The following is a 23,094-nucleotide window of genomic DNA, read 5'->3' as shown; positions in this document are numbered from 1 at the left end:
CTCATATAATACATCCCAACCACAGCTTCTGCTCCTTCCAGCCACATCTCCCCTCCCCTCTATCCCAGATTCACTTCCCTCAACTCCCCCCAGAAAAAAAGCAGACCTCCCAAGAATATCAACTGAACAGGCACACCAAGATGCAATAAGACCAGGCAAACACCCTCATTTCAAGGATGGGCAAGGCAACCCTAGTAGGAGAAAAAGGGTCAGGCAAAAGAGTCAGAGACACCCCAACTCCCACTGTCAGGTATCCCCCCAAAACACCAACCCAACAACCATAATATCTATGCAGAGAATGTTCTATATATACAGGAGTTGTTAACTCTGGAATCATGAGAGTAAGGCTACATGATCTGCCTCAAACTTCCTTTCACATTGGTTTCCTGAAGCATTCTTTAAAACAAAGTCTTAGCAATAATTCCCAAAATACTCATGTTGGTAGAATCACGGAAGTGAACATTCATGAAGAATGATACCTTTTCATGACAACACAATAATAATTTCAACCTGCACCAAATTAAACATGGGCAATTATTCATCAAGCCAGAATTTTATCACAGTTGAAGGATATTGTCTTCAAATGTCTCTTTTACTGACTCTCTTCTTCAGGGGGCTCTTGGCACTCCATATGGTGCTAATCCTCATTTCTTACTCGATCACTTTTCCCTCCTACTAAGACATTTCATGTCACATTAAAGATGTGCATCGAGGGCTAATGGAGTTTAGTTTGTAAAGTCCTTTCTGCACAAGCATAAAAGCCTGAGTTTGTTTCTTAGCACCGTTTAGAAGGTCCAACATAGTAGGGTATGGTTGTGATCACACGACTGTAGAAAACCATAACCCATCATATCATAACATATCAGTACGAAGAGTTGTGGGACCCGGTCCCAGAGGACTGTCCAGCTGAGGCTGAGAAAACATTGTATAAAGGAGATGGAAAGATTTTAAGAGCCACATGATCAGGGACTTTGGTAGTAAGACTGTGTTTCCTAATAACACCTGAACTACACTCATAATGTCTCATCAGTATGACTGCCCAAATGTAAAATGAGCAAGGAGGACACAAATGAATACACCAAACTAGATGGGGAAAAGACCACAAGGTCTCAACCCTACCCAAAGCGCTATAAACAACAGGAGAGCATATACCAATAGTTTGTCCAGTGTCAAACAGTCAGCCCTGAAAACATCCATACATGTAACATTATATGGACTCAACGGGTTATATTTGGGAACATTCAAATATATATATATATATATATATATGCACTGCAAATAACAATTGATGAAAAGAGAAGCCAAGTATTGGAAGGAGAGCAAAGGGGGGTTTAAGGGAAGGTTTTAAGGGAAGAAAGGGACGGGAGAAATATGGTAACTAAAATAAAATCAAATGATAATTGATCATTAGATACAGAAAGGAAGAACTGCTGATCATTATTATATATTAATAAATGCAAGTTAACATTTCTTCACCCAAAAGATGTGTTTTAGATTTCTATTAATACCTGTTTTCTATTTTATTGAGTATTTTAATCAAATCCAGCGTTCATCACTTCCCTTCAATCATCTACCTCCCACCATGAGTCCCAACTTCATGTGCTCTGTTTTTAAGCCCTCTGGAACCACCTAGTGTTATCTCTATGTGCATTAGGGTAGGACCATCTACCAGAGCATAAAAAATCTACCAGAATCCTTACCCCTCTTCAAGCAGCCATCAATTACAATAGTGCCTCGACTCCTTGTGGAACACCATGAGGCACTCTATTATACATACTTTAACTTTGGTGAGATTGACCTTGTGGGTGTCTTGCACATGTAGTCAGCCACTGTGAGTTTATGTGTGCAATGTCATTCACAAATCTGGCAAATACTGACTCATTGCAGACAGCCATTACTTCTGACTAACTCATTGTTTCAACTCATTGTCTATGATAATTCCAAGTACTGAATATGGTATAGCTGTCATACTACTTAGTACTACAAAATCTCTTATTCTATAAACTCTGACCAGTTATGAGTTTGGTTATCTTTTTAAGCTTCTCTCATGAGAGCTGAAAGAAGCACGATTCTGTGGCATGAAAATAAAAGCAAAAACATAGAGGGCAGATTATTATTATGGCTGTTTAGCAAAGTAACAGTATTAAGTTTTTCCCTTGGCCCTAAGAACATGGGTTTGGGGTTCAGTCAGTTAACAGTACCAGGTAGGAGTTCTCTTGTGTAGAGCAGATATTAAATCCAACCACAAAATTTTTCATTGCTCCAATAAGATTCATGTCTCTATTGTACCAGTAGGCGCATCTTGGTAGACCAGATATGATTGAACTATCACAGTTGACAAATGAATAACAGACAAGGAACTAGATATAACTGACACCCCTACAGCCACATGATTTTTCAGAGCCCCACAATATACATTGGAGAAAAGATAGCATCTTCAACAAATGGTGCTAGTCAAATTATAATGAAACTAGATTCTTACCTCTCATTCTTCACAAGACTCAACTCCAAATGGGACGATATGGCATAAGAAAACTTTTTCCTGAAGAGATGTTACACAAATTTCTCCTTATCCCAGATAGGAAGTACATGACATACTAACGTCCAATTTGGCAAACCAAAGAGTTTTTTGGTTTACTTATGGGAATATAGGTGAGAGGTTACAGATAAGAGTAAGAACAGCACAAATACGCTGCATCACCAAAGCCCACCACAGCATTCACGTCAGCTCAAAAAGCTGGAAACATAGAGCATACTGCACAACATACAAACGGCTCAGCAAGTTGGAGAGTGCCCTTTCCAAGCAACTTGGCCACTCGGTTCTCCTACACCTCTTGAATGCAGTTCAGCTGGTTTCTGCTTATTCCCAACAGCTGGTCTTGTCTCACAGTCTGTAGCTCTATTGTTTATTCTTGGAAAGGAAGAGCCTAGTGAATCTGATCAGTTTCAAGGACTTCTGGAGCTGTTTAGACTTGTTTACCGGATAAGACAAACTCCAAAATCCTGCTTAGCTATATTCCTTTTGAATCTACTCCCAATGGACAGGGTGACACATTCTAGCCTTGTATTATTTCGTGATGTGTCCCTCATTATGGAAGCAAATTCTGAATGCTAGAGGGCACACCATATCAAATTTATAACTATGATGAAGTCAGATTTTTATCACAGCCCTTTACAATCATGTGAACATAATATACGTTGGAGTAGAATTTTGTTAAAATCTATAACCACAAAATAACGCTTGCCTCCCAGTATCTTTTGAACTTTGCAAGTAAAATTAGTTCATGGAGACAGCAAGATGGCTGAGCTTATGGGGCCCTTAAACAGAAGTTGATGAGTTCAGTTCAGTTTTGAGAACCCACATTACAGAAAAAAAATCAATCCCTGGAAGTTGCCTTTGACCACACTCACCTAACTATGCATGTTTCTAAGCAACTACAACACGCATGCATGTACACGGAACTAAATGCATAAACTAATACTTAATAAAACAATATTACGAAGACTTTAGAGTTTTATGTTGGATAGAACCAATATTAGCAATTAGTGTTTCCTTTAAAATGAAAATCCGCATCCCAATTAGACTTTAAAAGTTGCATTTTAAAGGCAACTTAGAAGCAATGATCAAAAGGAATATGAAATAATTATATCTCAAATATAGAAAAATCATGTTGAAATGCATTGAATTGCCCCTTATTGTCTCTTCTGGTACACTAGCCGAGGCTGCATGCAGGCTGAGGATGGGTTTTCATTTATAGTGAGACCTTCTGCCCAGAGATAGAAAAACTCCAATCCTCTAAGTCACCCAAAGAGCTATTAATGTGCATCAGATATTTAGGGAACCTTTAATTCCTTATCATTGCTCCCTAATTTACATTAGCTGTTTCAGGTTTTTTCTTGACATATCATTGCACATATTCCAGAAGTAAAATGCGAATTTTTATGCACATATCTTGAAATGTGATCAAATCAGGGTAATTAGCATCTTTACCACTTCAAATATGTATCATTTATTTGTGATGAAAACATTCAAATCTCCATTCTTCTATCTCTGAAATATAAAATCAGTGCAATTACCTGTGGTCACTGCAGAATACAGTGAAGTAAGAGAACATGTTATTTCTTCCTAAATGTAACATCATCATTGCTAAGTAAACTTTCCCTCTTTCTCTACAGTTTTTGGTAACACTAGTTTATGTCTCAATTTTTTCCAGAAAAACTGGTTCACATTCCATAAACAGCTAAGGCCATGCTATATTCAGCTCTGCTCAGCTGATTTCACATGGCTGGCATCCCCCGGGGCTCATCCGTGGACTGGCAGATGAGAAGATTCCATTTTTGGTCATCACTGATTGTGTTCCTCTGGGTATATGCAACATATTTTCTTTACCTCTTCGTTGATCGATGACCACCATGACTAATTGCTACAAGAAACTTGGGATTGCAGACACATCTTCCACACATTGATTTCATTTACTTCAGAGAAATAATTACATTGGCATTGCTAAGTCCTGTGATAATTCTACTTTAAAGACCTTTTGTTTGCTTGTCTGTTTTGTTGTTATTATTGCAGTGCAAGGGTCCTAACCTAAGATTGTGAAAAAAAGGAAGAGAAATGTACTAATATTCTGCTTTGATCCCTCCTTTTAGAATTTATATGACTTTGGTAGTAACTTTATGAATTATATTCTCACCAATATTATGTAAGAGTTCTTCAATCTCTCCATCTTTTTCAGTTTTTAAAGGACCATATTTAATTACTATAATGTGAATTTCTTATAATCTATTCTAATCATATTCAAATTCTTCCTACTGAGTTTCTCAGATACTCCTCACCTCTCTACCTTTGTAACTTCCTGTCTTTTTTAAAAACAAAACCCATGACCTTGCTCAATCTTTCAAGAGTCACATCAGTTGCCAGTAGCTTATTAGATAGTAATGAAGGGAGAGAGTACTGAGTGGGGGGGGGCATTTCGGGGTCAGGTAAAAACCTGGCACAAGGGAAACTCCCAGGAATCTACTACAATGACCCCAGCTAAGACTCCTAGTAATAATGGATAAGGAGCCTTAACTAGACATCTCCTGAGATCAGATTAATGCCTAGCCCAACTGTCATCAGAGAAATGCCATCCAGCAACTGATGGAAACCGATGCAGAGACCCACAGCAAAACATTAGGCAGAGGTTAGGGAATCCTGCAGAAGATGGGGAGAAAGGCTCATAAGAGCCAGATGGGTCAAGGACACTAAAAGAAAATTCACAGATCAACTAACCTAGGTTCACAAGGATTGAACCACCAACTAGGAAGCCTACATGGAACTGACCTAGGCAATCTGCAGATATGTTACAGTGTGGAGCTTGATCTTCTGGTGAGACTCCCAACAGTTTAAATAGGAGCTGTCTCTGACTCTTAGAGTCTGTTATGATCCTACAGCCCATACTGGGTCGCTTTGCCCAGCCTTAATACATAGGAAGGTGCTTAGTCTTACTGAAACTTTATAAGCCATATTTTGATGGTACTCATGAAAGACCTGTCCTTTCCTAAACAGAGCAGTGGATTGGGGGCAGTAACAGAAAGGATTAGGGGAGGGATTGGGAGGAAGGAAAGGAGGAGAAACTGTGGCTTGGATGCAAAATAAATAAATGAATAAATTTATTTTATGAAAAGAAAGTAATTTGAATGTGTGTGTGTGTTGTATGTGATTAATGCATTAGACTGTGAATCTTTGGGTGAAGAAGCTTAAACAGAATAATCGTCTCAAGCTGAGGGGGCAGAAGGATGCAAATCCTCAGTTGGAACCATGACAAGTCCAAGGCAAGACCAGGGAGGGGAAATTAATCCACGGTTTACTAAAGTATCACTTACTTTTCACTTTTTCAAATGACTGACTTAGAAATCACAGATAGACAGAATTCATTTTAACCATGGTTATTATATTTTAATGTTGTTCTAAGATTTACTTTCTACTAGTGATAATTATACTTATAATAGTCTCAATAAAAAATAATAAAAGCCAAAAATTTGAAGCAGCCCAAATATCCATCAGTTGATGAAAGAATTATCAAAATATGACACATTTACACAATGAGATATTATTCCACTGTTATGGAAAAATAAAATTTTAAATTTTCAGTTAAATTAGTTGAGCTAGAAAAAAATTATCCTAAGCATCCCAGGCCCTTATATCCTTAGATAAGAAGCTGTCACCCTTCAACAAAGAGGCTCCTATTTGTAGCAGATGGGAACCGCTACAGAAAGTCACACTGGGCAGAATTCAGAGAACAATTAGTGTGGAGTACTTGTCTACACTGTGTACACTGACATCACAACCCCAGCCACCAAGTCTCAAGGTGGCTGAGACTTGCAGTATCTTTTTTAGATGTTCTAATACTGGAATTTTACACAATAAATTATCATACCCTCTTGAATCTTTTATGATTATATCATTATCATTTTGTACCTCTAATAATCATTTAAATAAAATCTTTTCTCTCTGATACAAATATATGTTTTCTTTGGTTTGTATTGACATGAGATTTTTTTTTAATTGTCTTCAGTCTGTATGTTCACAACCAAAAAGGCTCTCTTGAAGTCAGCATATACATATGAATGTAAAGACGCAGATGTCTTTATACTTTTAAAGTTGCAATTTTAGACTCTATGTTTTGACAGAGAACTTTACCTTTGTCATTTGAAGCAACTATTGGTATAGAAAAGTCATCCTGAAACCATTTGTCAAGTGTTGTGGTTTGCTTTGTAGCTGTTTTGTTCTCTCTTTAAAAGCAATTTATTTTTTCTCTGAGTAGTTCATTCATTTTCTCTCTCCATATAATGGTTATGTAAGATATTGTCCTCCTCCCAATATATGGTAATTCCATTTAATCTCCTTTAGTGTGTGTGTGTTATAATGTGCCCTTTTCAAATGGCTTTTATTGTTACTTGTCTCCATCCATATTCCCTTTCTAACTTAGCCCTCTCTTCCTACCCCATTTAATTTCCTGATATAGTTTCTTCTTTATCCCTTTATAAGACTGTGTTCTATCACTCACTTCTCAGAAAATTCCTGCCTCTCTATTAGTCCCTTATCATCTGCTTAAGCTCCATGGATAGTCTAAATTAAACATATATATCTAAATCTAAATGCTAACATCTACAGCTGAAAGAAAACATACAATGTTTGTCATCCTAGACCAAGGGTACTTTACTCAACTGAGTTGTTTCTAGCTCAACTAATTTTCCTGTAAATTTTAAAATTTCATTTTTCATAACAGTGGAATAATATTCCATTATGTAAATGTATCACATTTTCATATCCTTTCATCAACTAATTTTTGGCTCTTATTATTGTGACAACAGGAATAATATAGATGAGCAAGTATCTCTATAGTGAGCTACCTTTTGGGTATTTGCCTAGGAGTGATATAGGTGGGTCTTGTCGTAGAACTAATTTAGCTTTTGAGGGTCCTTCACCCTGATTTCTATAGTAGCTGTACTCCACCACAATCCCACCAACAGTGAACAAATGCTGTCGTTTGTCCACATCCTCAGCAGCACCATTAGTGCTGTTTTCATTCGTTCCTGTCTTAATCTTGGATGTACTGTCAAGCATAGGATGCAATCACAAAGTAATTCTAATTGGTGTTTTCTGGATGAATAAGAATCGTGCAGAGTGAGAGATACAGAACTCATGCCATGCTTCTAAATATGTATATTCACTTTGACTAGCACCTTTGTTGAAGGTGCTGTCTTTTCTTCAGTGTTAACGTTTGTCTTAATGACAAAACCTGGGTGATTTTTAAGTGTATGAACTTACATTAAGGCTTAAATTTTATTCTTTGTTTGCCTGCCTGCATGAAATGCCACGAGAGTATTTTTATTACTCTCTTGTTTTTTATTACTGTGTTTCTGTAGTGTAGCTTAATATCAGGAAGGGTTATATTTCCAGGAGTCCTTCCATCTTTGAGGACTGTTTTAGCAATCTTGAGTTTTATTGTGTGCATGTGTTTCCATATGGAGTTTAAGATTAGTTTTCAATTTCTGTGAACCATTGTATTAAAATTTATTGAAGTTTGCATCAAATCTGTAGTCTGTGTTTAGCATGGTGTTGAATTTGTGAATATTAATTTGAACAGTGTTAACCATGAGCAGTCTTTTCAACTTCTTATGTCTCAATTTCCATCTTCAACCTCTTAACGTTTTTATTATAGAATTTAGTCACTGCCAAGTTTGCTCAAAGTCGTTTCTGACACTGCTATAAAAGGCATAGGTTTCCTGATGTCTTTTTCTGTATTTTTGTCATTTGTATATAGGAAGGTTACCAATTTTAGTGTTTTGAATCCTTCCACATTGGTCAATCTTTTATCAGCTTAGAAATTTCCTGAGGTAGTCTTTAGGATGTTTTGGATATGAAGATGTACCATCGATCATTAAGAATACTTTGACTTCTTTTCCTGTTTCTATTCCTTCACTCTGTTTTGCCTTATTGCTCTAAGATTTCAAGCCCTGTATTCAACAGATATGTAAAGTTTAAAATTCCTTGTTGTGCATAAATTCACACTCGTAGTACAAATTATTTTTGATAAAATACAAAATTTTTAATAATAGACTGGAATAAAAGAAAATGTCTCCAAGAAATGGTATTTGCCACACTGGTTGTCTGCATGTAAAAGAATGCAAATAGATCCATCCTTATCATCCTGCACAAAACTCAAGTCCAAGTAGATCAAAGACCTCAACACACTGAACGTGGCAGAAGAGAAAGTAGAGAATAATTTCAAACATATTGGCACTGCAGACAACTATCTGAAAAAGACACTGGTAGTATAGGTGCTAAGATAACAACTAATAACGTCATGAAACTGAAAAACTTCTGTTAAGGCAAAGGAGTCCATCAATTGGACAAAACGGCAGCCTACAAAATGGAAAAAGATTTTTATTAACTCCACATCCAACAGAGGACTAATATCCAAAATATATAAAGAACTCAAGAAGCTGGATTTCAAAAAACCGCAAAATAATCCAATTAAAAATGGGGTTCAGCTCTAAACCGAGAATTCTTTTATTTTTTTCTTCTTTCTTTCTTTCTTTCTTTCTTTCTTTCTTTCTTTCTTTCTTTCTTTCTTTTCTTGATGGTAAGGTGTCTTTCTTGGAGGCAGCAGAAATATGAATTTATTTTGTTATTCTGTGTGCTTTTATGGAGAAATGAGAATATTACTATTGATGTTAGTATTTTTAAATATTTATTAATTTTTGTTATTTTATTTTGGGTCATATTTATATTTACTTTGCTTAACTCTTTGGAAATTATTTGTGCCTAGGGTCCTTGTGGGTGTAAAAAGCCTTTTTTTCAGACCAAAATAATACTTTCAGTACTCCCTGTAAAGTTGTCTCAGTGGGAATAAATTCCTTACATTTTTTTTATTATGAAATCTTTTCTATCTGTTTGAATTATTATTGATAGTGATCTTCTTAGTTATATTTCCTGGTAATATTCTTATATGGCATATATGGTCATTCAGAGCTTGTAGAATATCAGTCCAGGCTTCCTTCTGGCATTTAGCATCTCCATTATAATGTTGGGTATTATTCTAATGGATCTGCCTTTGGGACTTAGGTTTCTTATTTTGGAACTTTTAATATCCTTTTCTTTATCTATACATTTAATGGTTTGATTATTATAAGCCACAGAGAGTTTATTTTTTGGTTCTGCTACTTGGTGTTTTGTATGAGTCATGCACCTTGATACATCTCTTTTTTTACAAATGGGAAATACATTTTTCATCTATTATTTCATTTAAAATATTTACGTGCTTTTACTTTGGTTTCTTCTCTCTCCTCTAAACTTATTTGAAGGCTTGTTCTTTTCATAGTGCCCCCTACATCCTGGATGTTGTGTGCCTGAGTTTTGTAGATTTAAGTTGGTAATCGATTTATTCAAGTTTTTTTTTTTTTAACATCTCATGTTCTTTCTTCCTCTTCATCCAATTTGTTGTGGAGGCTTTCCTCTGAGCTTTTTGATTAACTTCCTGAATTTTTCATTTCAGTTTAGCTTTTCTTCAGAGACTCTATTTCTTTATTAAAATCAACTTTCAAACCTTGAATTGTTTTCCATTATTTCAACCAACTGTTTCCCTTTCACGGTCATATCCTTGAACTCCATGAACACACTTACATTTGTTATTTTGAAGTCTTTGTTCTGAGCTTTGGCTACATCACTTTTCTAAAGGAATATTAAATTAGTTGCTGGCTTCTGGAAGATGTATGTTATCTTAAATGATGTTTGGGTTTGGGTTTGGGGTGTAGGCATCAAGAGTTAGGACATTTGTGATCTTTATTCATGTGAATATCCAAACTTGCCTTTGTTGGGTGGGTGTTCAGATAATTATTTAATATTACCCCAACATGTCAAATTGTGTATCATCTAAATGGTACTTGATTTTCAGTTGGAAGACACTCTGGGTTACTGGGTTCAGATTTCTTAGTTGTCTCAATTTAGGATAAGAAGTAAAATGTTTGGTAGAGGACCAGACGTGTAGGAAGAAGATTACATTGCATATCTGGAACTGGGATTCTGGGTTGATGTCCATGCTATTCTTGATTCTAGCAGCAAGAAGAAGGAAGAAATGTCTAAGAGTCTGGAGGTGGGTTGGCTCTGAAAGTTCCTTCCTGAATTTCAGATTTAGTCTTTAGGTTTACATTCCAAACTGTCCCAGATTGATGAAGATGGTTTTGTGTGATGAGCAGATGGTGCCTAGCCTATCGGACTCTATCTGGGAGTATTTTAGTAGGTTCGAGGGAATGCATCCAATTGACCTAGGGCCCAGAGGTGAGAGGGGTGGCTGACAGTAGGGTCAGTGAGAATGAGATCTAGGATTGCTTACTACAAGTTCTGGTTTGCATCCAGGCTTCTGAAACCAAGCAGCCCCATATCTGCATGGTAGGTGTTATGACAGATAGGCAAGCAGGCCGGGAGTGGGAACTGACTCTAGAGACCTCTGCCAAGGCTTCTGAGTGTGGCTATACATGGCCTGAGATCTGCTGGAGTGTGGGATATCTGACAGTAGAGGGTGTGTTTTAGTTAAGCTTTACACAGGGAGGAAGACAATTAGCAGTCATTAGGTTAGTGGCCTAGTTATTGGATTATAAATTATTATATTTATAATATTATATTTAATAATAAAATTATTTGTAAAATAAACTCTTTATAAGTCATGTAATATTTAATAAATTATACATATTATAGTAAAAAAGTTAGCAAAATATTCCTAATCAAGCTTGTCATTGGCAAAACTGGATCTTTACAAAGGACATTTTAATAAATATATTGTTTTTAAACATAAAGAAAAGAAAACCAGCCTACGAATCACAATCCCAGAAAACTTAGACAACAATGAGGACATTAAGAGAGACTTACATAGATCTAATCTACATGGGAAGTAGAAAAAGACAAGATCTCCTAAGTAAATTGGGAGCATGGGGACTTTGGGGGAGGGTTGAAAAGGGAGGGGAGAGGCAGGGAGGGAAGCAGAGAAAAATATAGAGCTCAATAAAAATCAATTAAAAAAACCAAAAAAATAAAGATATTGGGTGAACAACGAATGGCAACAAACTATGATGGAACAGATATATGAAAATAAAATAATGAAACCAATTATTGTGAATGATACACTAATTAAACGTGATCAAATGAGATTATTATTCCTTTACTAATGTTATACTAATATTATTAAGTATAAGTAACTACACTGAGATTATTATTCCTCTACTAATGTTATACTAATATAAGTAACTATACAAAAAATACATTAGCAATTAGAAATAAGTTAATATGTTACCTATTTTTAATTACACATTTCTTTTTAAAATTTAAAATCAAATAAATTTATTAATTTTCTTTTATACACTGGAATTTGTCATTTTTATACTGCCACATCCTTGTGGGTGTTTATGGTAAACTGATTTATTCATTTATAAAGTTTGATGACAATTCAGGGCAATTGTCATGATTATTCACATAAGAATTTTTATTATTTCTTTGGTACACAAAATTTTCAACTCTTCTAGTTTTTCATAAAATAGAAAAGAAGTTATTGTAAAATCACTCAATATGGTTGTTCAAATATGTAAATGTTTGGCCATTGGCTTTCTCTTTGCATAGTCAATCTATTGGTGAAAGTAGGATCTTGAAGCAACCTAAAAATATATATTGATCTCACAATATCTGCTTAGTATACTTATGTATCCTGAAATTTTATATATATATATATATATTTAAAACTTTTCAAGTATACCAAATACCTGACATTTTCAACATATATGACCTTGACTGTTGAACTGGGATTTCCACTTATTAGTTGGCTCTTATAAATGGTGTAAAACTTAAAAACAGAGCCGGGTGATGGTGGCACACGCCTTTAATCCCAGCACTCGGGAGGCAGAGGCAGGTGGATCTCTGTGAGTTTGAGACCAGCCTGGTCTACAAGAGCTAGTTCCAGGACAGGCTCCAAAGCCACAGAGAAACCCTGTCTCGGAAAAAAAAAAAAAACAAACAGAGCATAGCAGCTGACAAAAAGGACTGTGGTGCAAAGCCTGGCAACTATGAAAGGCTGAAGGAGTGTCCTGAAGATAGAAACATCAAGGGGCCAAGACAACTTTATTTAGTAAATAGATTTGTTTCTACCACTTATCCAAGCCATCCCATTAGAAATACTTGTGACAGGTTGATCTTTTCCCAATAATCAATTAGTTAACTACCAACAAGACTTATCCCTACTCTGCTATTTTATTCATGTCTCCTCTGCTAAGATCTCCTTAAGCCTTATTTTTATGACAATTAATGGCATAGATTAAAGCATCTTCATGAGCAGATGCAGTATCTGATATATTGATAACAATTGAAAGGCAAGAAATGACAAACACTCAATTTCTTAGGCTATATTATAAAAGAGGTATAAAAATTCCTGTGGATTTGAGTTATTATTTAAGAGTCTTCCATAATTGTGAAAAAAGTTTGCAATATGAAAAAAAGTACATAGTTCAGCTGATTTTACTATTTATACATAATAAAATAAAATAAATGTAATGAAATGGGGTTGTCTACACTAGAGATACTGGAACATATTAAATGAAGGTGAGAGAATAGACTTACTCACATGGAGGAATTCCTAGTAAGTTTGGTTGAGATGGCTGAGGAAAGTTGGGAAGAACCTCATCATTTTCCAGGTTCTTTGGACTGGGAGGCTTCTGTTGCTAGGCACAGGGTTCTAGAACTTCGTCCATTAGATACAAAGGAGAGCCCTGAGTTCTCATTATCATGTGTGGTCTTAGAAGACGAGTGTTACAAATGATTCTATAACAGAGCCAGAACTAGAGCTCTGGGCATCACTGCATCATGGTAAGTCTTTCAGGAGTTCCATTTTAAAGGACAGAAGGTCAGAGGATTACCAGTGAATACACACACACACACACACACACACACACACACACACACACACACACACACACACACCATAATTCTTTACCAGTTGTTTAAAATTTGGAGGATGGCATTACCTTTTAAAATTTTCTACTTTTCTCTCTTTGTTGTCTCAGTAGAGTGTTTGTCTCTGTCCTTGTAGTTTGTCATGACAGCTGGCATTGAGGTAGACAGCTCTACTCATACGAACAACTGCAATATTATTTTATATGGATGTTAAAATGCATGCTCATTTAACAATTATTTTTTCCATTATATATAATGCTTGATATTGAATATATGTATCAAGGAAACTGCTAGGTCATCTGAGTTTCACTAAATTGTTTTGAATTTTCATGGAAGTGTTGAAGTTTGTGAGAGTATTTCCAACATTTAGACGGAAGATGTTTGTTTTTTTCTGCATTTTATTTTATTTTTTTAATTTATTTATTTTTTATTTATTTATTTATTAAAGATTTCTGTCTCTTCCATGCCACCGCCTCCCATTTCCCTCCCCCTCCTCCAATTAAGTCCCCCCCTCCCTTGTCAGCCCAAAGAGCAATCAGGGTTCCCTGCCCTGTGGGAAGTCCAAGGACCACCCACCTCCATCCAGGTCTAGTAAGGTGAGCATCTAAACTGCCTAGGCTCCCCCAAAGCCAGTACGTGCAGTAGGATCAAAAACCCATTGCCATTGTTCTTGAGTTCTCAGTAGTCCTCATTGTCCACTATGTTCAGCGAGTCGGGTTTTATCCCAGGCTTTTTCAGACACAGGCCAGCTGGCCTTGGTGAGTTCCCAATAGAACATCCCCATTGTCTCAGTGTGTGGGTGCACCCCTCGCGGTCCTGAGTTCCTTGCTCCTGCTCTCTCTCCTTCTGTTCCTGATTTGGACCTTGAGATTTCTGTCAGGTGCTGCCCCTGGACCCAGCAATACCACTCTTGGGAATATACCCAAGAGATGCCCTATCATACAACAAAAGTATATGCTCAACTATGTTCATAGCAGCAATGTTTGTAATAGCCAGAACCTGGAAACAACCTAGATGCCCTTCAATGGAAGAATGGATAAAGAAAGTATGGAATATATACATATTAGAGTACTACTCAGCAGTAAAAAACAAGGACTTCTTGAATTTTGCATGCAAATGGATGGAAATAGAAAACACTATCCTGAGTGAGGTAAGCCAGACCCAAAAAGAGGAACATGGGATGTACTCACTCATATTTGGTTTCTAGCCATAAATAAAGGACATTGAGCCTATAATTAGTGATCCTAGAGAAGCTAAATAAGGAGAACCCAAAGGTGTTTATTTTTAAACCAGGGCTCGTGTAGGTCAGGCTGGTCCTGCGATTGCTATGTAGTTTTGAGTACTGGTCCTCTTGCCTCTAGCCTTTGAATGCTGAAATTATAGACCTCAGGAAAAGAAGCACAGCTTACTTGGAAGTTGGTATATTGCCTGTGCAAGGTTTATAATACTATGTGGTGTTTTTAATGTGATTTATTATTCTTTAAATGACAGAGAGCCTGGATGGTAAGTTTCTAGTTATTGATGAATGTGAGGAAAATATAGGGGAGAAAGCAGTGGGTAAAAGATGGCATTTGGGAGCTTCCTGGAAGATTCTGTTAAGATTTTTACTGCACCAGATTTTCAATAACAGTATTCTATTTTCTCAAGCCCTCTGGGCTCGAGAATCATTGTATACAGTAATTTAATGAATCCAAAGTAAAACTTGCACAAGTATTCTTTCCAGGTATGTAATGTCTTTTTCATAGGAGATCCTGAGGCTCATATTTGCATAATTTTAACAGTGGTACACTAAAAATGCATAATTTTTTGGTACAATGTAAATCTCTTGACTCTGATAATTATGAAATGTGAATCAGAACTATAACGGACAGTGGCCTAGCACATCAAGCTTTAAGTTCAAGACTGTCTTCAAAACCTATTTCACAGGAGGATTATCGTCTATGGCCTTCTGGCACTGTGTAGCAGTTCTCATTGTCTCTTAGTTTTCCTCAGCAATAGGATCCTCTTGTTCCTATAAAAATGACCATGCTGGATGGAAGAGATAACTGAGTTGCTAAAGAATATGCATCATAACCATGAAGACCTGAGTTTGAACACCAGCATATTCTTCATAGTCAGGCATTAGCAGCATGGGCTTGGAATAGCAGCAGAGACAAGAGAATTGCTGGGACTGACTCTCCATCCCGCTGACACTCTTTACTGAGCTCTAAGTCGATGTCGGTCTCTGTGGCAAAACGCAGGGTGGACAGTGACTTTGAAATGCTCCCTAAAGATAGTTGTAAATTTGTGCTCCCTCTTCTTCTTCTCTTTCTCACTCACACAAACACCCACCCTGCACACCATAGAAACATATCCACACATAGACACACACATATCTAAAGGAACTCAGGACCGCAAGGGGTGCACCCACACACTGAGACAATGGGGATGTTCTTTCTATTGGGAACTCACTAAGGCCAGCTTGCCTGGGTCTGAAAAAGCCTGGGATAAAACCCGACTCGCTGAACATAGCGGACAATGGGGACTACTGAGAACTCAAGAACAATGGCAATGGGTTTTTGATCCTACTGCACGCACTGGCTTTGTGGGAGCCTAGGCAGTTTGGGTGCTCACCTTACTAGACCTGGATGGAGGTGAGGGTTCCTTGGACTTCCCACAGGGCAGGGAACCCTGATTGCTCTTCAGGCTGGGGGTGGGGGGACTTAATTGGAGGAGGGGGAGGGAAATGGGAGGCGGTGGCGGGGAAGAGATAGAAATCTTTAATATATAAATAAATTTTTTAAAAAAAGAAACACACAAACACTCAAAACCAAAAAATACAAAAGTGTAAAAAGTAAAATATAGAATCAATGTATATGCCTCCAAAGTACCAGCAGTTTAAAATTAACTCTGGTCTACATACACAGAGAGAAGTCCATGTACTATGAACATGCACACAATCCATACAACATGCAAGAGGAGAGGGAAAATCCACAAGCTATGTGGCAACATGTAGCTTAATAGAAATGGGTTAATTTAAATCATAAGAACTAGTTAGAAACAAACATAAGCTAAGGCTTCATAATGAATACTACGTCTCTGTGTCATAATGTGGAGGCTGGCAGTCCAAGAAATCCTGCTACAAATCACCATGACTGAAATTCAATAATAAAACTAAAAACAACAAAAAAATAAACAACACCAATTTTAGATGAGAGTTCTACCTGTTGTTATGGGAAAACTGTAAAATGATAATAACATTTAGAAACAACATGGAAAGGTAAAATAATTAAAAAAATTGGGAGTGTATGAGAAAGAAACCTCTGTATGAACAAGAATACTTTTGCCAAACTTAACAGAAAATGTAAGCACACTGTTCTTATACCTTGCACTAAAATCTAATCCATTTTAGCCCATACTGTACAATTTTTTCCTACCTGATTTGTTCATGGTTTTACTGTACATCTGCCTTTCTTTTCCCTATTTCTTCTAATCATGATGCTCTGATAGATAAACTTTGGAATAATAAATGCCAAGAAAGCATGAAAAATGAATAATTTGAGGACATAGACTCCTGGGACTTCTGCTTCTTATTTGTTCTCTCACAGGATGTGGTCATTCTGGGTGAGATTCTGGTGCCTATGAGGATAACTTGCCTGCAGTTTTGTCTGTAGAGTCTGCTTTTCCTTTCTGGTTAAAAGCAGGATATGATCAAAGAAACTGGGTGGTAGTGGCTCAGGCCTTTAATGCCAGTACTCCGGAGGCAGAAGCAGGCAGATTTTTTGTGAGTTTGAGGTCAGTCTGGTCTACAAGAGTTAGTTCCAGGCATGGCTCCAAAGCAGCATAGAGAAACCCTGTCTCTAAAAATAATTTTTTTTAAAGAGAAAAGCTGGACATGGTCAATGAAACACCCTCTTCCCAGAAGTGGTTATATATTCTTGAGGATCATTAACATGAATAGAGACAGAACTTTACAGGCAGTCTGTCTTATACTCTGTACTTTAGAGGCCAGAGACTCATTGTCAACCATGAAGCCCCAAATTGACTTGCTACCCATACACATATCACTGTTTCCCTCCACTGACCAAAGTTATGTCCTCAAAGAACAACCTTAGCACAGAATGACTGCTTTTACCATGTCTATGTGATGGAAACCCAGAATCAATGGTTGTTCTAATTATCTGCTTGGGAGCTTTTCAAGGCATTCTAGACATAAAGGGCTCTATTTATGACATCATGACATCATACCCAAGAGCCTTTCATTCATACGTTCAAAGTGAGACAAAACAGTTATAAGAACTGGTGGGTTCATAAAAGGATTATTGAGTATTTTGTAGTATTAGGTAATGTAGAATTGGTTTACATGGGAAGCATTACAGCTGACCATAATCAAGTATTTACAGTGATCAATGGAATGAGTATCCATTATGTTCAATTAGGGATTTTGTTGTGTTTTTAGGTAGAGCTGAGATCTGAACTGAACAAAATCTTGTATAAATAAAATATATTTCAAGTGTTTTATTATTATTTATCTCATATCTGTAAGCTTTCTCATATCTAATTTGGTCCAGTCTATTTGGTGTTCTGTAAGCTTCTTGTATTTTCATAGGTATGTCCTTCTTTAGGCTGGGAAAGTTTTCTTCTTTGATTTTGTTGATTATATTTTCTGTGTCTTTGAGCTAGAGTTCTTCTCATTCTTCCATGCCTATTAATCTTATGTGTAGTCTTTTCATGGTGGCCCCAATTTCCTGGATATTTTGTGTTAAGAGTTTGTTAGATTTATAATTTTCTTTGACCAGTGAATTTATTTCCTCTATCTCCAGTGTCTGAGATTATCTTTTTCATCTATTGTACTCTGTTGGTTATGCTTGTAGTTCCTGTTTGTTTACCCAGATTTTCCATTTCCAGAATTCCTTTGGTTCATGTTTCCTTTATTACCTCTATTTTAGTTCTCAAGTCTTGAGCCATTTATTTCACCTGTTTGTTTTTTCTTAGCTTTCTTTGCCTTCATTAAGGGATTTGTTTCTTTCTTCCAATTTTTTGTCTTTTCCCCCACTTTTTCTTTTAGAATTAGCTAAAAATTTTTTATTTTTTTCTCTTTTTTCAAGAAAAATTGCCGGGCTTCTTCCCAGGCCTGCTGAGGAAATCTGTTAGCGAGCTCCAGGTAGTCCCCGAGGTTCCCGAATTTTCCTTTGGGGTAAGAAGACTGGTTATCCACGTGACTTGGAGTCTGTGCAAAGTCCTGGATGAATATGGCCAGTAAAACGCAGCTCATTTCTTGGTCCCGGATGATCTTGTTCTGAAGGTTGCTGTAGCTCGCAGCGATAAGCGAAGGGAACAGCACTTTGATGAGCCTTGGGTCACTGAAATACTGGAAGGGCAGCTGGCGGAGTTTCTGTAGCACCGCTGGGTGGCGGCCGGACTGTACAATTACCTGGTTATCTGGGTGGTTGACAGTGAAGTAGCCCACACAGACGATGACCTCATGAAGGAGGCTTTCACAGGAGACTTGGTTGCAGTGGCCCAGCAAGGAGCTAGCCATGTGACGGAATGCAAGGGACAAGCCCTCCGCCCCTACAATAGACTGAAAAGCAGGCAAATCAAAAACTGCGAAACTGTTGAAGAAACGCAAACTCTGAATGGCTACTTGGATGGTGTTCTGGGTGTAGCTCTCCTTGGGACTGGTAGAGCTGGGGTCTGAGATGGTGCCGTGGAAGAGGATACAGTAGAGCATGTGTAGAACTCCAGCCAAGTCTGTGGCCTGAAGAGCAGCTGTCAGCCCTGTGGGGTCCGGGTGATTATTGTTAACTATGCTGCAGGACCTTCCAGTCACAGCAAAGCATAGGGTACACATCCCACGTAAGAATCCTGTAGCATGCTGCAGAAATGTGGCCATCTTGGGATTCTCATCCACTGGGCCTTGCACTGAGAGGAAGCAGCCATGCAGTCTGTCAATCAGACCCATGTTCAATTTTTCACTTCCTCTTTAAGGGCCTCTATCATCGTTATAAAATTATTTTTAAGGTCCTTCTCTTCTGCTTCATCTGCATTGTTCAAGTCTTACTGATGTAGAACCACTTATTTCTGGTTGTATCATATTGCTCTTTATGTTGTTGAATGTGTTCTTACACTGCTGGCTGCCTATCTCTTCCTCAAGTGGGTGCATGTGAGGCCTGTGGCTTAGGTGGAAGCTATTATGGCTCTGGGGCTCCTCCAAGCATAGGTGGGGCCAAGGTTCTGAGGGTCTCAGCTGCCATGGTGGATGATTGGGCATCTGGGAAGGCTGCTCCCAAATCTCTGGGGTTTTACTGGGTAAGGGTAGGGCATGGGATGTGTCTCCAGGGACTAGGGCTTCTCTAACTATAGCCTGTCTGCTTTCATAATACATGCAGTTACAACCCTATACTTTCTTTTAGGATGGCTTCCATTACCTACCATAGACTTTGGAATAATGTTTTAACTTATTTCTTTTTTGTCTCCAATGACTATACTTACTGTTCAATAGAGTTCTTCTAGATGAGTGTGGATTCTTAGTTTACTCTTTTTGCACATATTTCTCCACTGGCTTGGAAAGTTTATTTACAGATCCTGCTTCTTGCAATGAAAACATTTGCATGCATTGTCTTCTTTATTATCTTACATGAAGTTTCTATACTGGGGATTCTGATCTGCATTCTTACCCAGACTCTAAGGGATAATTTTTGATTGAAGGGTTTCTTCTGTTGGTGTTTAGTTTCTTGAACTATTTGCATCACTTGAACAGTAACCCTCTGTCAAATGAAGAACTCACAAAATATTTCTCCTATTTTATAGAAATTTTACTGATACTTTATTATATAAAAGCTTTTTCTTGGGTTTTTCAAGACAGGGTTTCTCTATGTAATGTTGGCTGTCCTGGAACTCACCTTTTAAAATGGGGCCATATAGGTCTACTACTGGAATTATTTTCTGAGTAGTCAATCTAATTTACAAAGTACTCAGAGTAAAGGGTTGGGAAAAGGTGTTTCAAGCAAATGGCCCTAAGAAAAAAGCAGGTGTGGCCATACTAATTTCTAACAAAACTGACTTCAAACTAAAATCAATCAGAAGAGACCGAGATGGTCACTTTATACTCATATCAGGAACAATTCATCAGGATGACGTCTCAATCCTGAATATCTACGCCCCCAATATAAAAGCACCTACTTATGTAAAAGAAATATTACTAGATCTCAGAGAACTTTATGCACACCACTTCTGCTAGAGTTGCTGGCAAGAAACCCACAGAATCTGTTTGATTCCCCTCGCTTCAGAAAACTAGTATTAAAGTCACTTCTACCATTTCCAGCTTCTTGTCTCGGCTCTGGACATTGAATTCAGGTGTAGCTTTTAGTGATGTGTTGATGTTGCAAACACTTCATCCACAGCCCCTACTCTTGGTGAGGGTTCTTGCTTTCTCTTTTATAATTACTCATACAATATATTTTGGTCATTTAGTTCCCCTTACAAAAACTACTTCCAGATTCCCTGACACATAATTAAAATCTGATTTTTGTCATAAAATATCAGTCATCATTAAACTCCCCCCCTCACACACACACAAAACCAAACCAAAGAAAACTCTGCAGTATATTTGGTATTGTCCAGCTATTCCTGAGCATTTGCTCTTTTGTGGATGGTAACTGATGTGCACAGTGTCATTCTATTGAAAGAGAATATTTTCTCTCTCCCAGAAGCTATTAATTACAAATAGTTTTCTGGGTAGGAGTGAAACTTTGTACTCATTTTCCATTACCCCTGCTGAGATCTGGTTTATTTGAAGTTGCACAGAATTTTGGTATGCTATCTCCATCTCTGTAAGCTCCTGTGTGCACCAGCCCAGCTGTGTCTATAAACTGATGAGTCCTTGGAGGCATTCACCACCTCTAGTTCTTACAGTCTCTCTGCCCTCTCTTCCATACAGTTCCCTGAACATTGAGGATAGGGGAATGATAAAGACATCCCATCTAGAGCTATGTGCTCAAAGTCTTGTACTGTCTGCATGAGGTTCAACCATGGTCTCTCTGTTAATTACAGGAAGAAGCTTCTCTGATGAGGATTCAGTCATGTAGTGATCTACAAGCACAGCAGAGTATCATTAGAAGTATTTTATTGCTCTGTTCTTTAAACATAATATTTGTTATAGAATTTCCCTGTGTCCTCATGACCAATCTAGTCATGGATTTTGACCACATTTATGGTGTCAGAGATTTGTAAAGCTTATGTAGAGTTACCATATGAGGACTTCTCATGAAGTGAGCCTTAAAAGCAATAAAAACTTGGGTGGTTTACACCTACAATATTTGTGACTCTCTTGTATCAGAAGATATATTATACCAGGAGTTTGCTATTCGAGTTTACAAGGTACATAGTTGGTAAGATTGGTGACTTCCAGCACTATGAACAAGAGTCAAAAGAAAGAAAGAAAGATTCTAGTTGAACATTTCTCCTTTTCTTGTTACGTGAGCATGCTTTATCTCCAGCAATAGTTCTTACTGTTAGGTTATGAAAGCTAACAATAGCACTGGAAATAGTCTATAATATTTGAGTTTTCTATGGATCCATACTAGACAGCAAAAATTCAAAATGATAAAATTCATTGCTGGCGCTGGAAGTGTAATTGGAACAAAATTACTATTTTGGGCATTGTGTCCTTCATTATATGCTAACTGTATATAAACTTTATACAATTTTTAGGAAGCTTTTGTAGTGGATTTCCATGTAGATTTTCAAAAGGCCATTCGTGTTAGTTGCCCCTCCCCATATCCTTCCTCATATCCCTCCTTGTATCCTTCTTGCTGTTTCTTCCTTCTACTATGATTTCCTCCATATTCAATTATAACATTATGTTTTCTTCCCCCTCCTTGGAAGCACCCCTCGTACTCCCCTCCAGTTCTTTACTAGCTATCTAACTTATGTATAGTCCAAATGAATCAAACACTGTTAAGGCATAAAAAGTTTCATCCGTAAGGAAGAGACAATATGCAATTTTATTATTTTACTGGGTTTGGGATGCTTCAAACAAGATGATTGTCTCTAGCTCCAATCACTTAACTGCAAATTGCATAATTTCATTTTCTTAATAGCTGGATAATATATAATCTGGGCTGTTTCTTTTTTTTTGACTATTATGAGTAGAACTTCTGTGAGCATAGATGAGCAGGTATATCTGTAGAAATATACCAACTGATTTAAGTAGGTGTTGTGGGGTGGTAGAACTGGATCTTGTGGACGAAAATCCTCAGCTTTTAGAGAAAACTTCAGACTGATTTCCAAAGTGGCTCTGTCATTTGTGCTCCAAGCAGCAATTATTGAGTGTTACCTGTTACCCACAACCTCCTTAGTATCTGGTGCCTTAGAGTAGTTTCTAAAAGTAATGGAATTACTTTCTAGGATTGAAAGTATTTGAATATTCTGTATTAGCTTTTATACGGCGTAAATAAATAAGAACAACATTTACAATATAAATAAAAACACCAAGTTTAGTTGATCTTACAGTGTATGAAAAAATGTACTAAGTAAGGAGATGAGGTACATTCCCTCTGGAGATAGTAGAACCTAACATATAAGGGGAAGAAAATCAGAATTACTCGCATAGAAGAGGAAAACAAATAACA

The 23,094-nt window shown here is 37.3% G+C and overlaps 1 pseudogene; it reads right to left on the bottom strand.

Annotated features, from left to right (window-relative positions):
* Positions 1-18,527: 18,527 nt before the first annotated feature.
* Positions 18,528-19,424, bottom strand: LOC142856905 (S phase cyclin A-associated protein in the endoplasmic reticulum pseudogene; annotated as a pseudogene).
* Positions 19,425-23,094: the final 3,670 nt, after the last annotated feature.

Source organism: Microtus pennsylvanicus, chromosome 9 (assembly GCF_037038515.1).
Source record: "Microtus pennsylvanicus isolate mMicPen1 chromosome 9, mMicPen1.hap1, whole genome shotgun sequence".
Taxonomy (NCBI): Eukaryota; Metazoa; Chordata; class Mammalia; order Rodentia; family Cricetidae; genus Microtus; species Microtus pennsylvanicus.
This window is presented reverse-complemented; position numbering and strand designations above follow the sequence as displayed.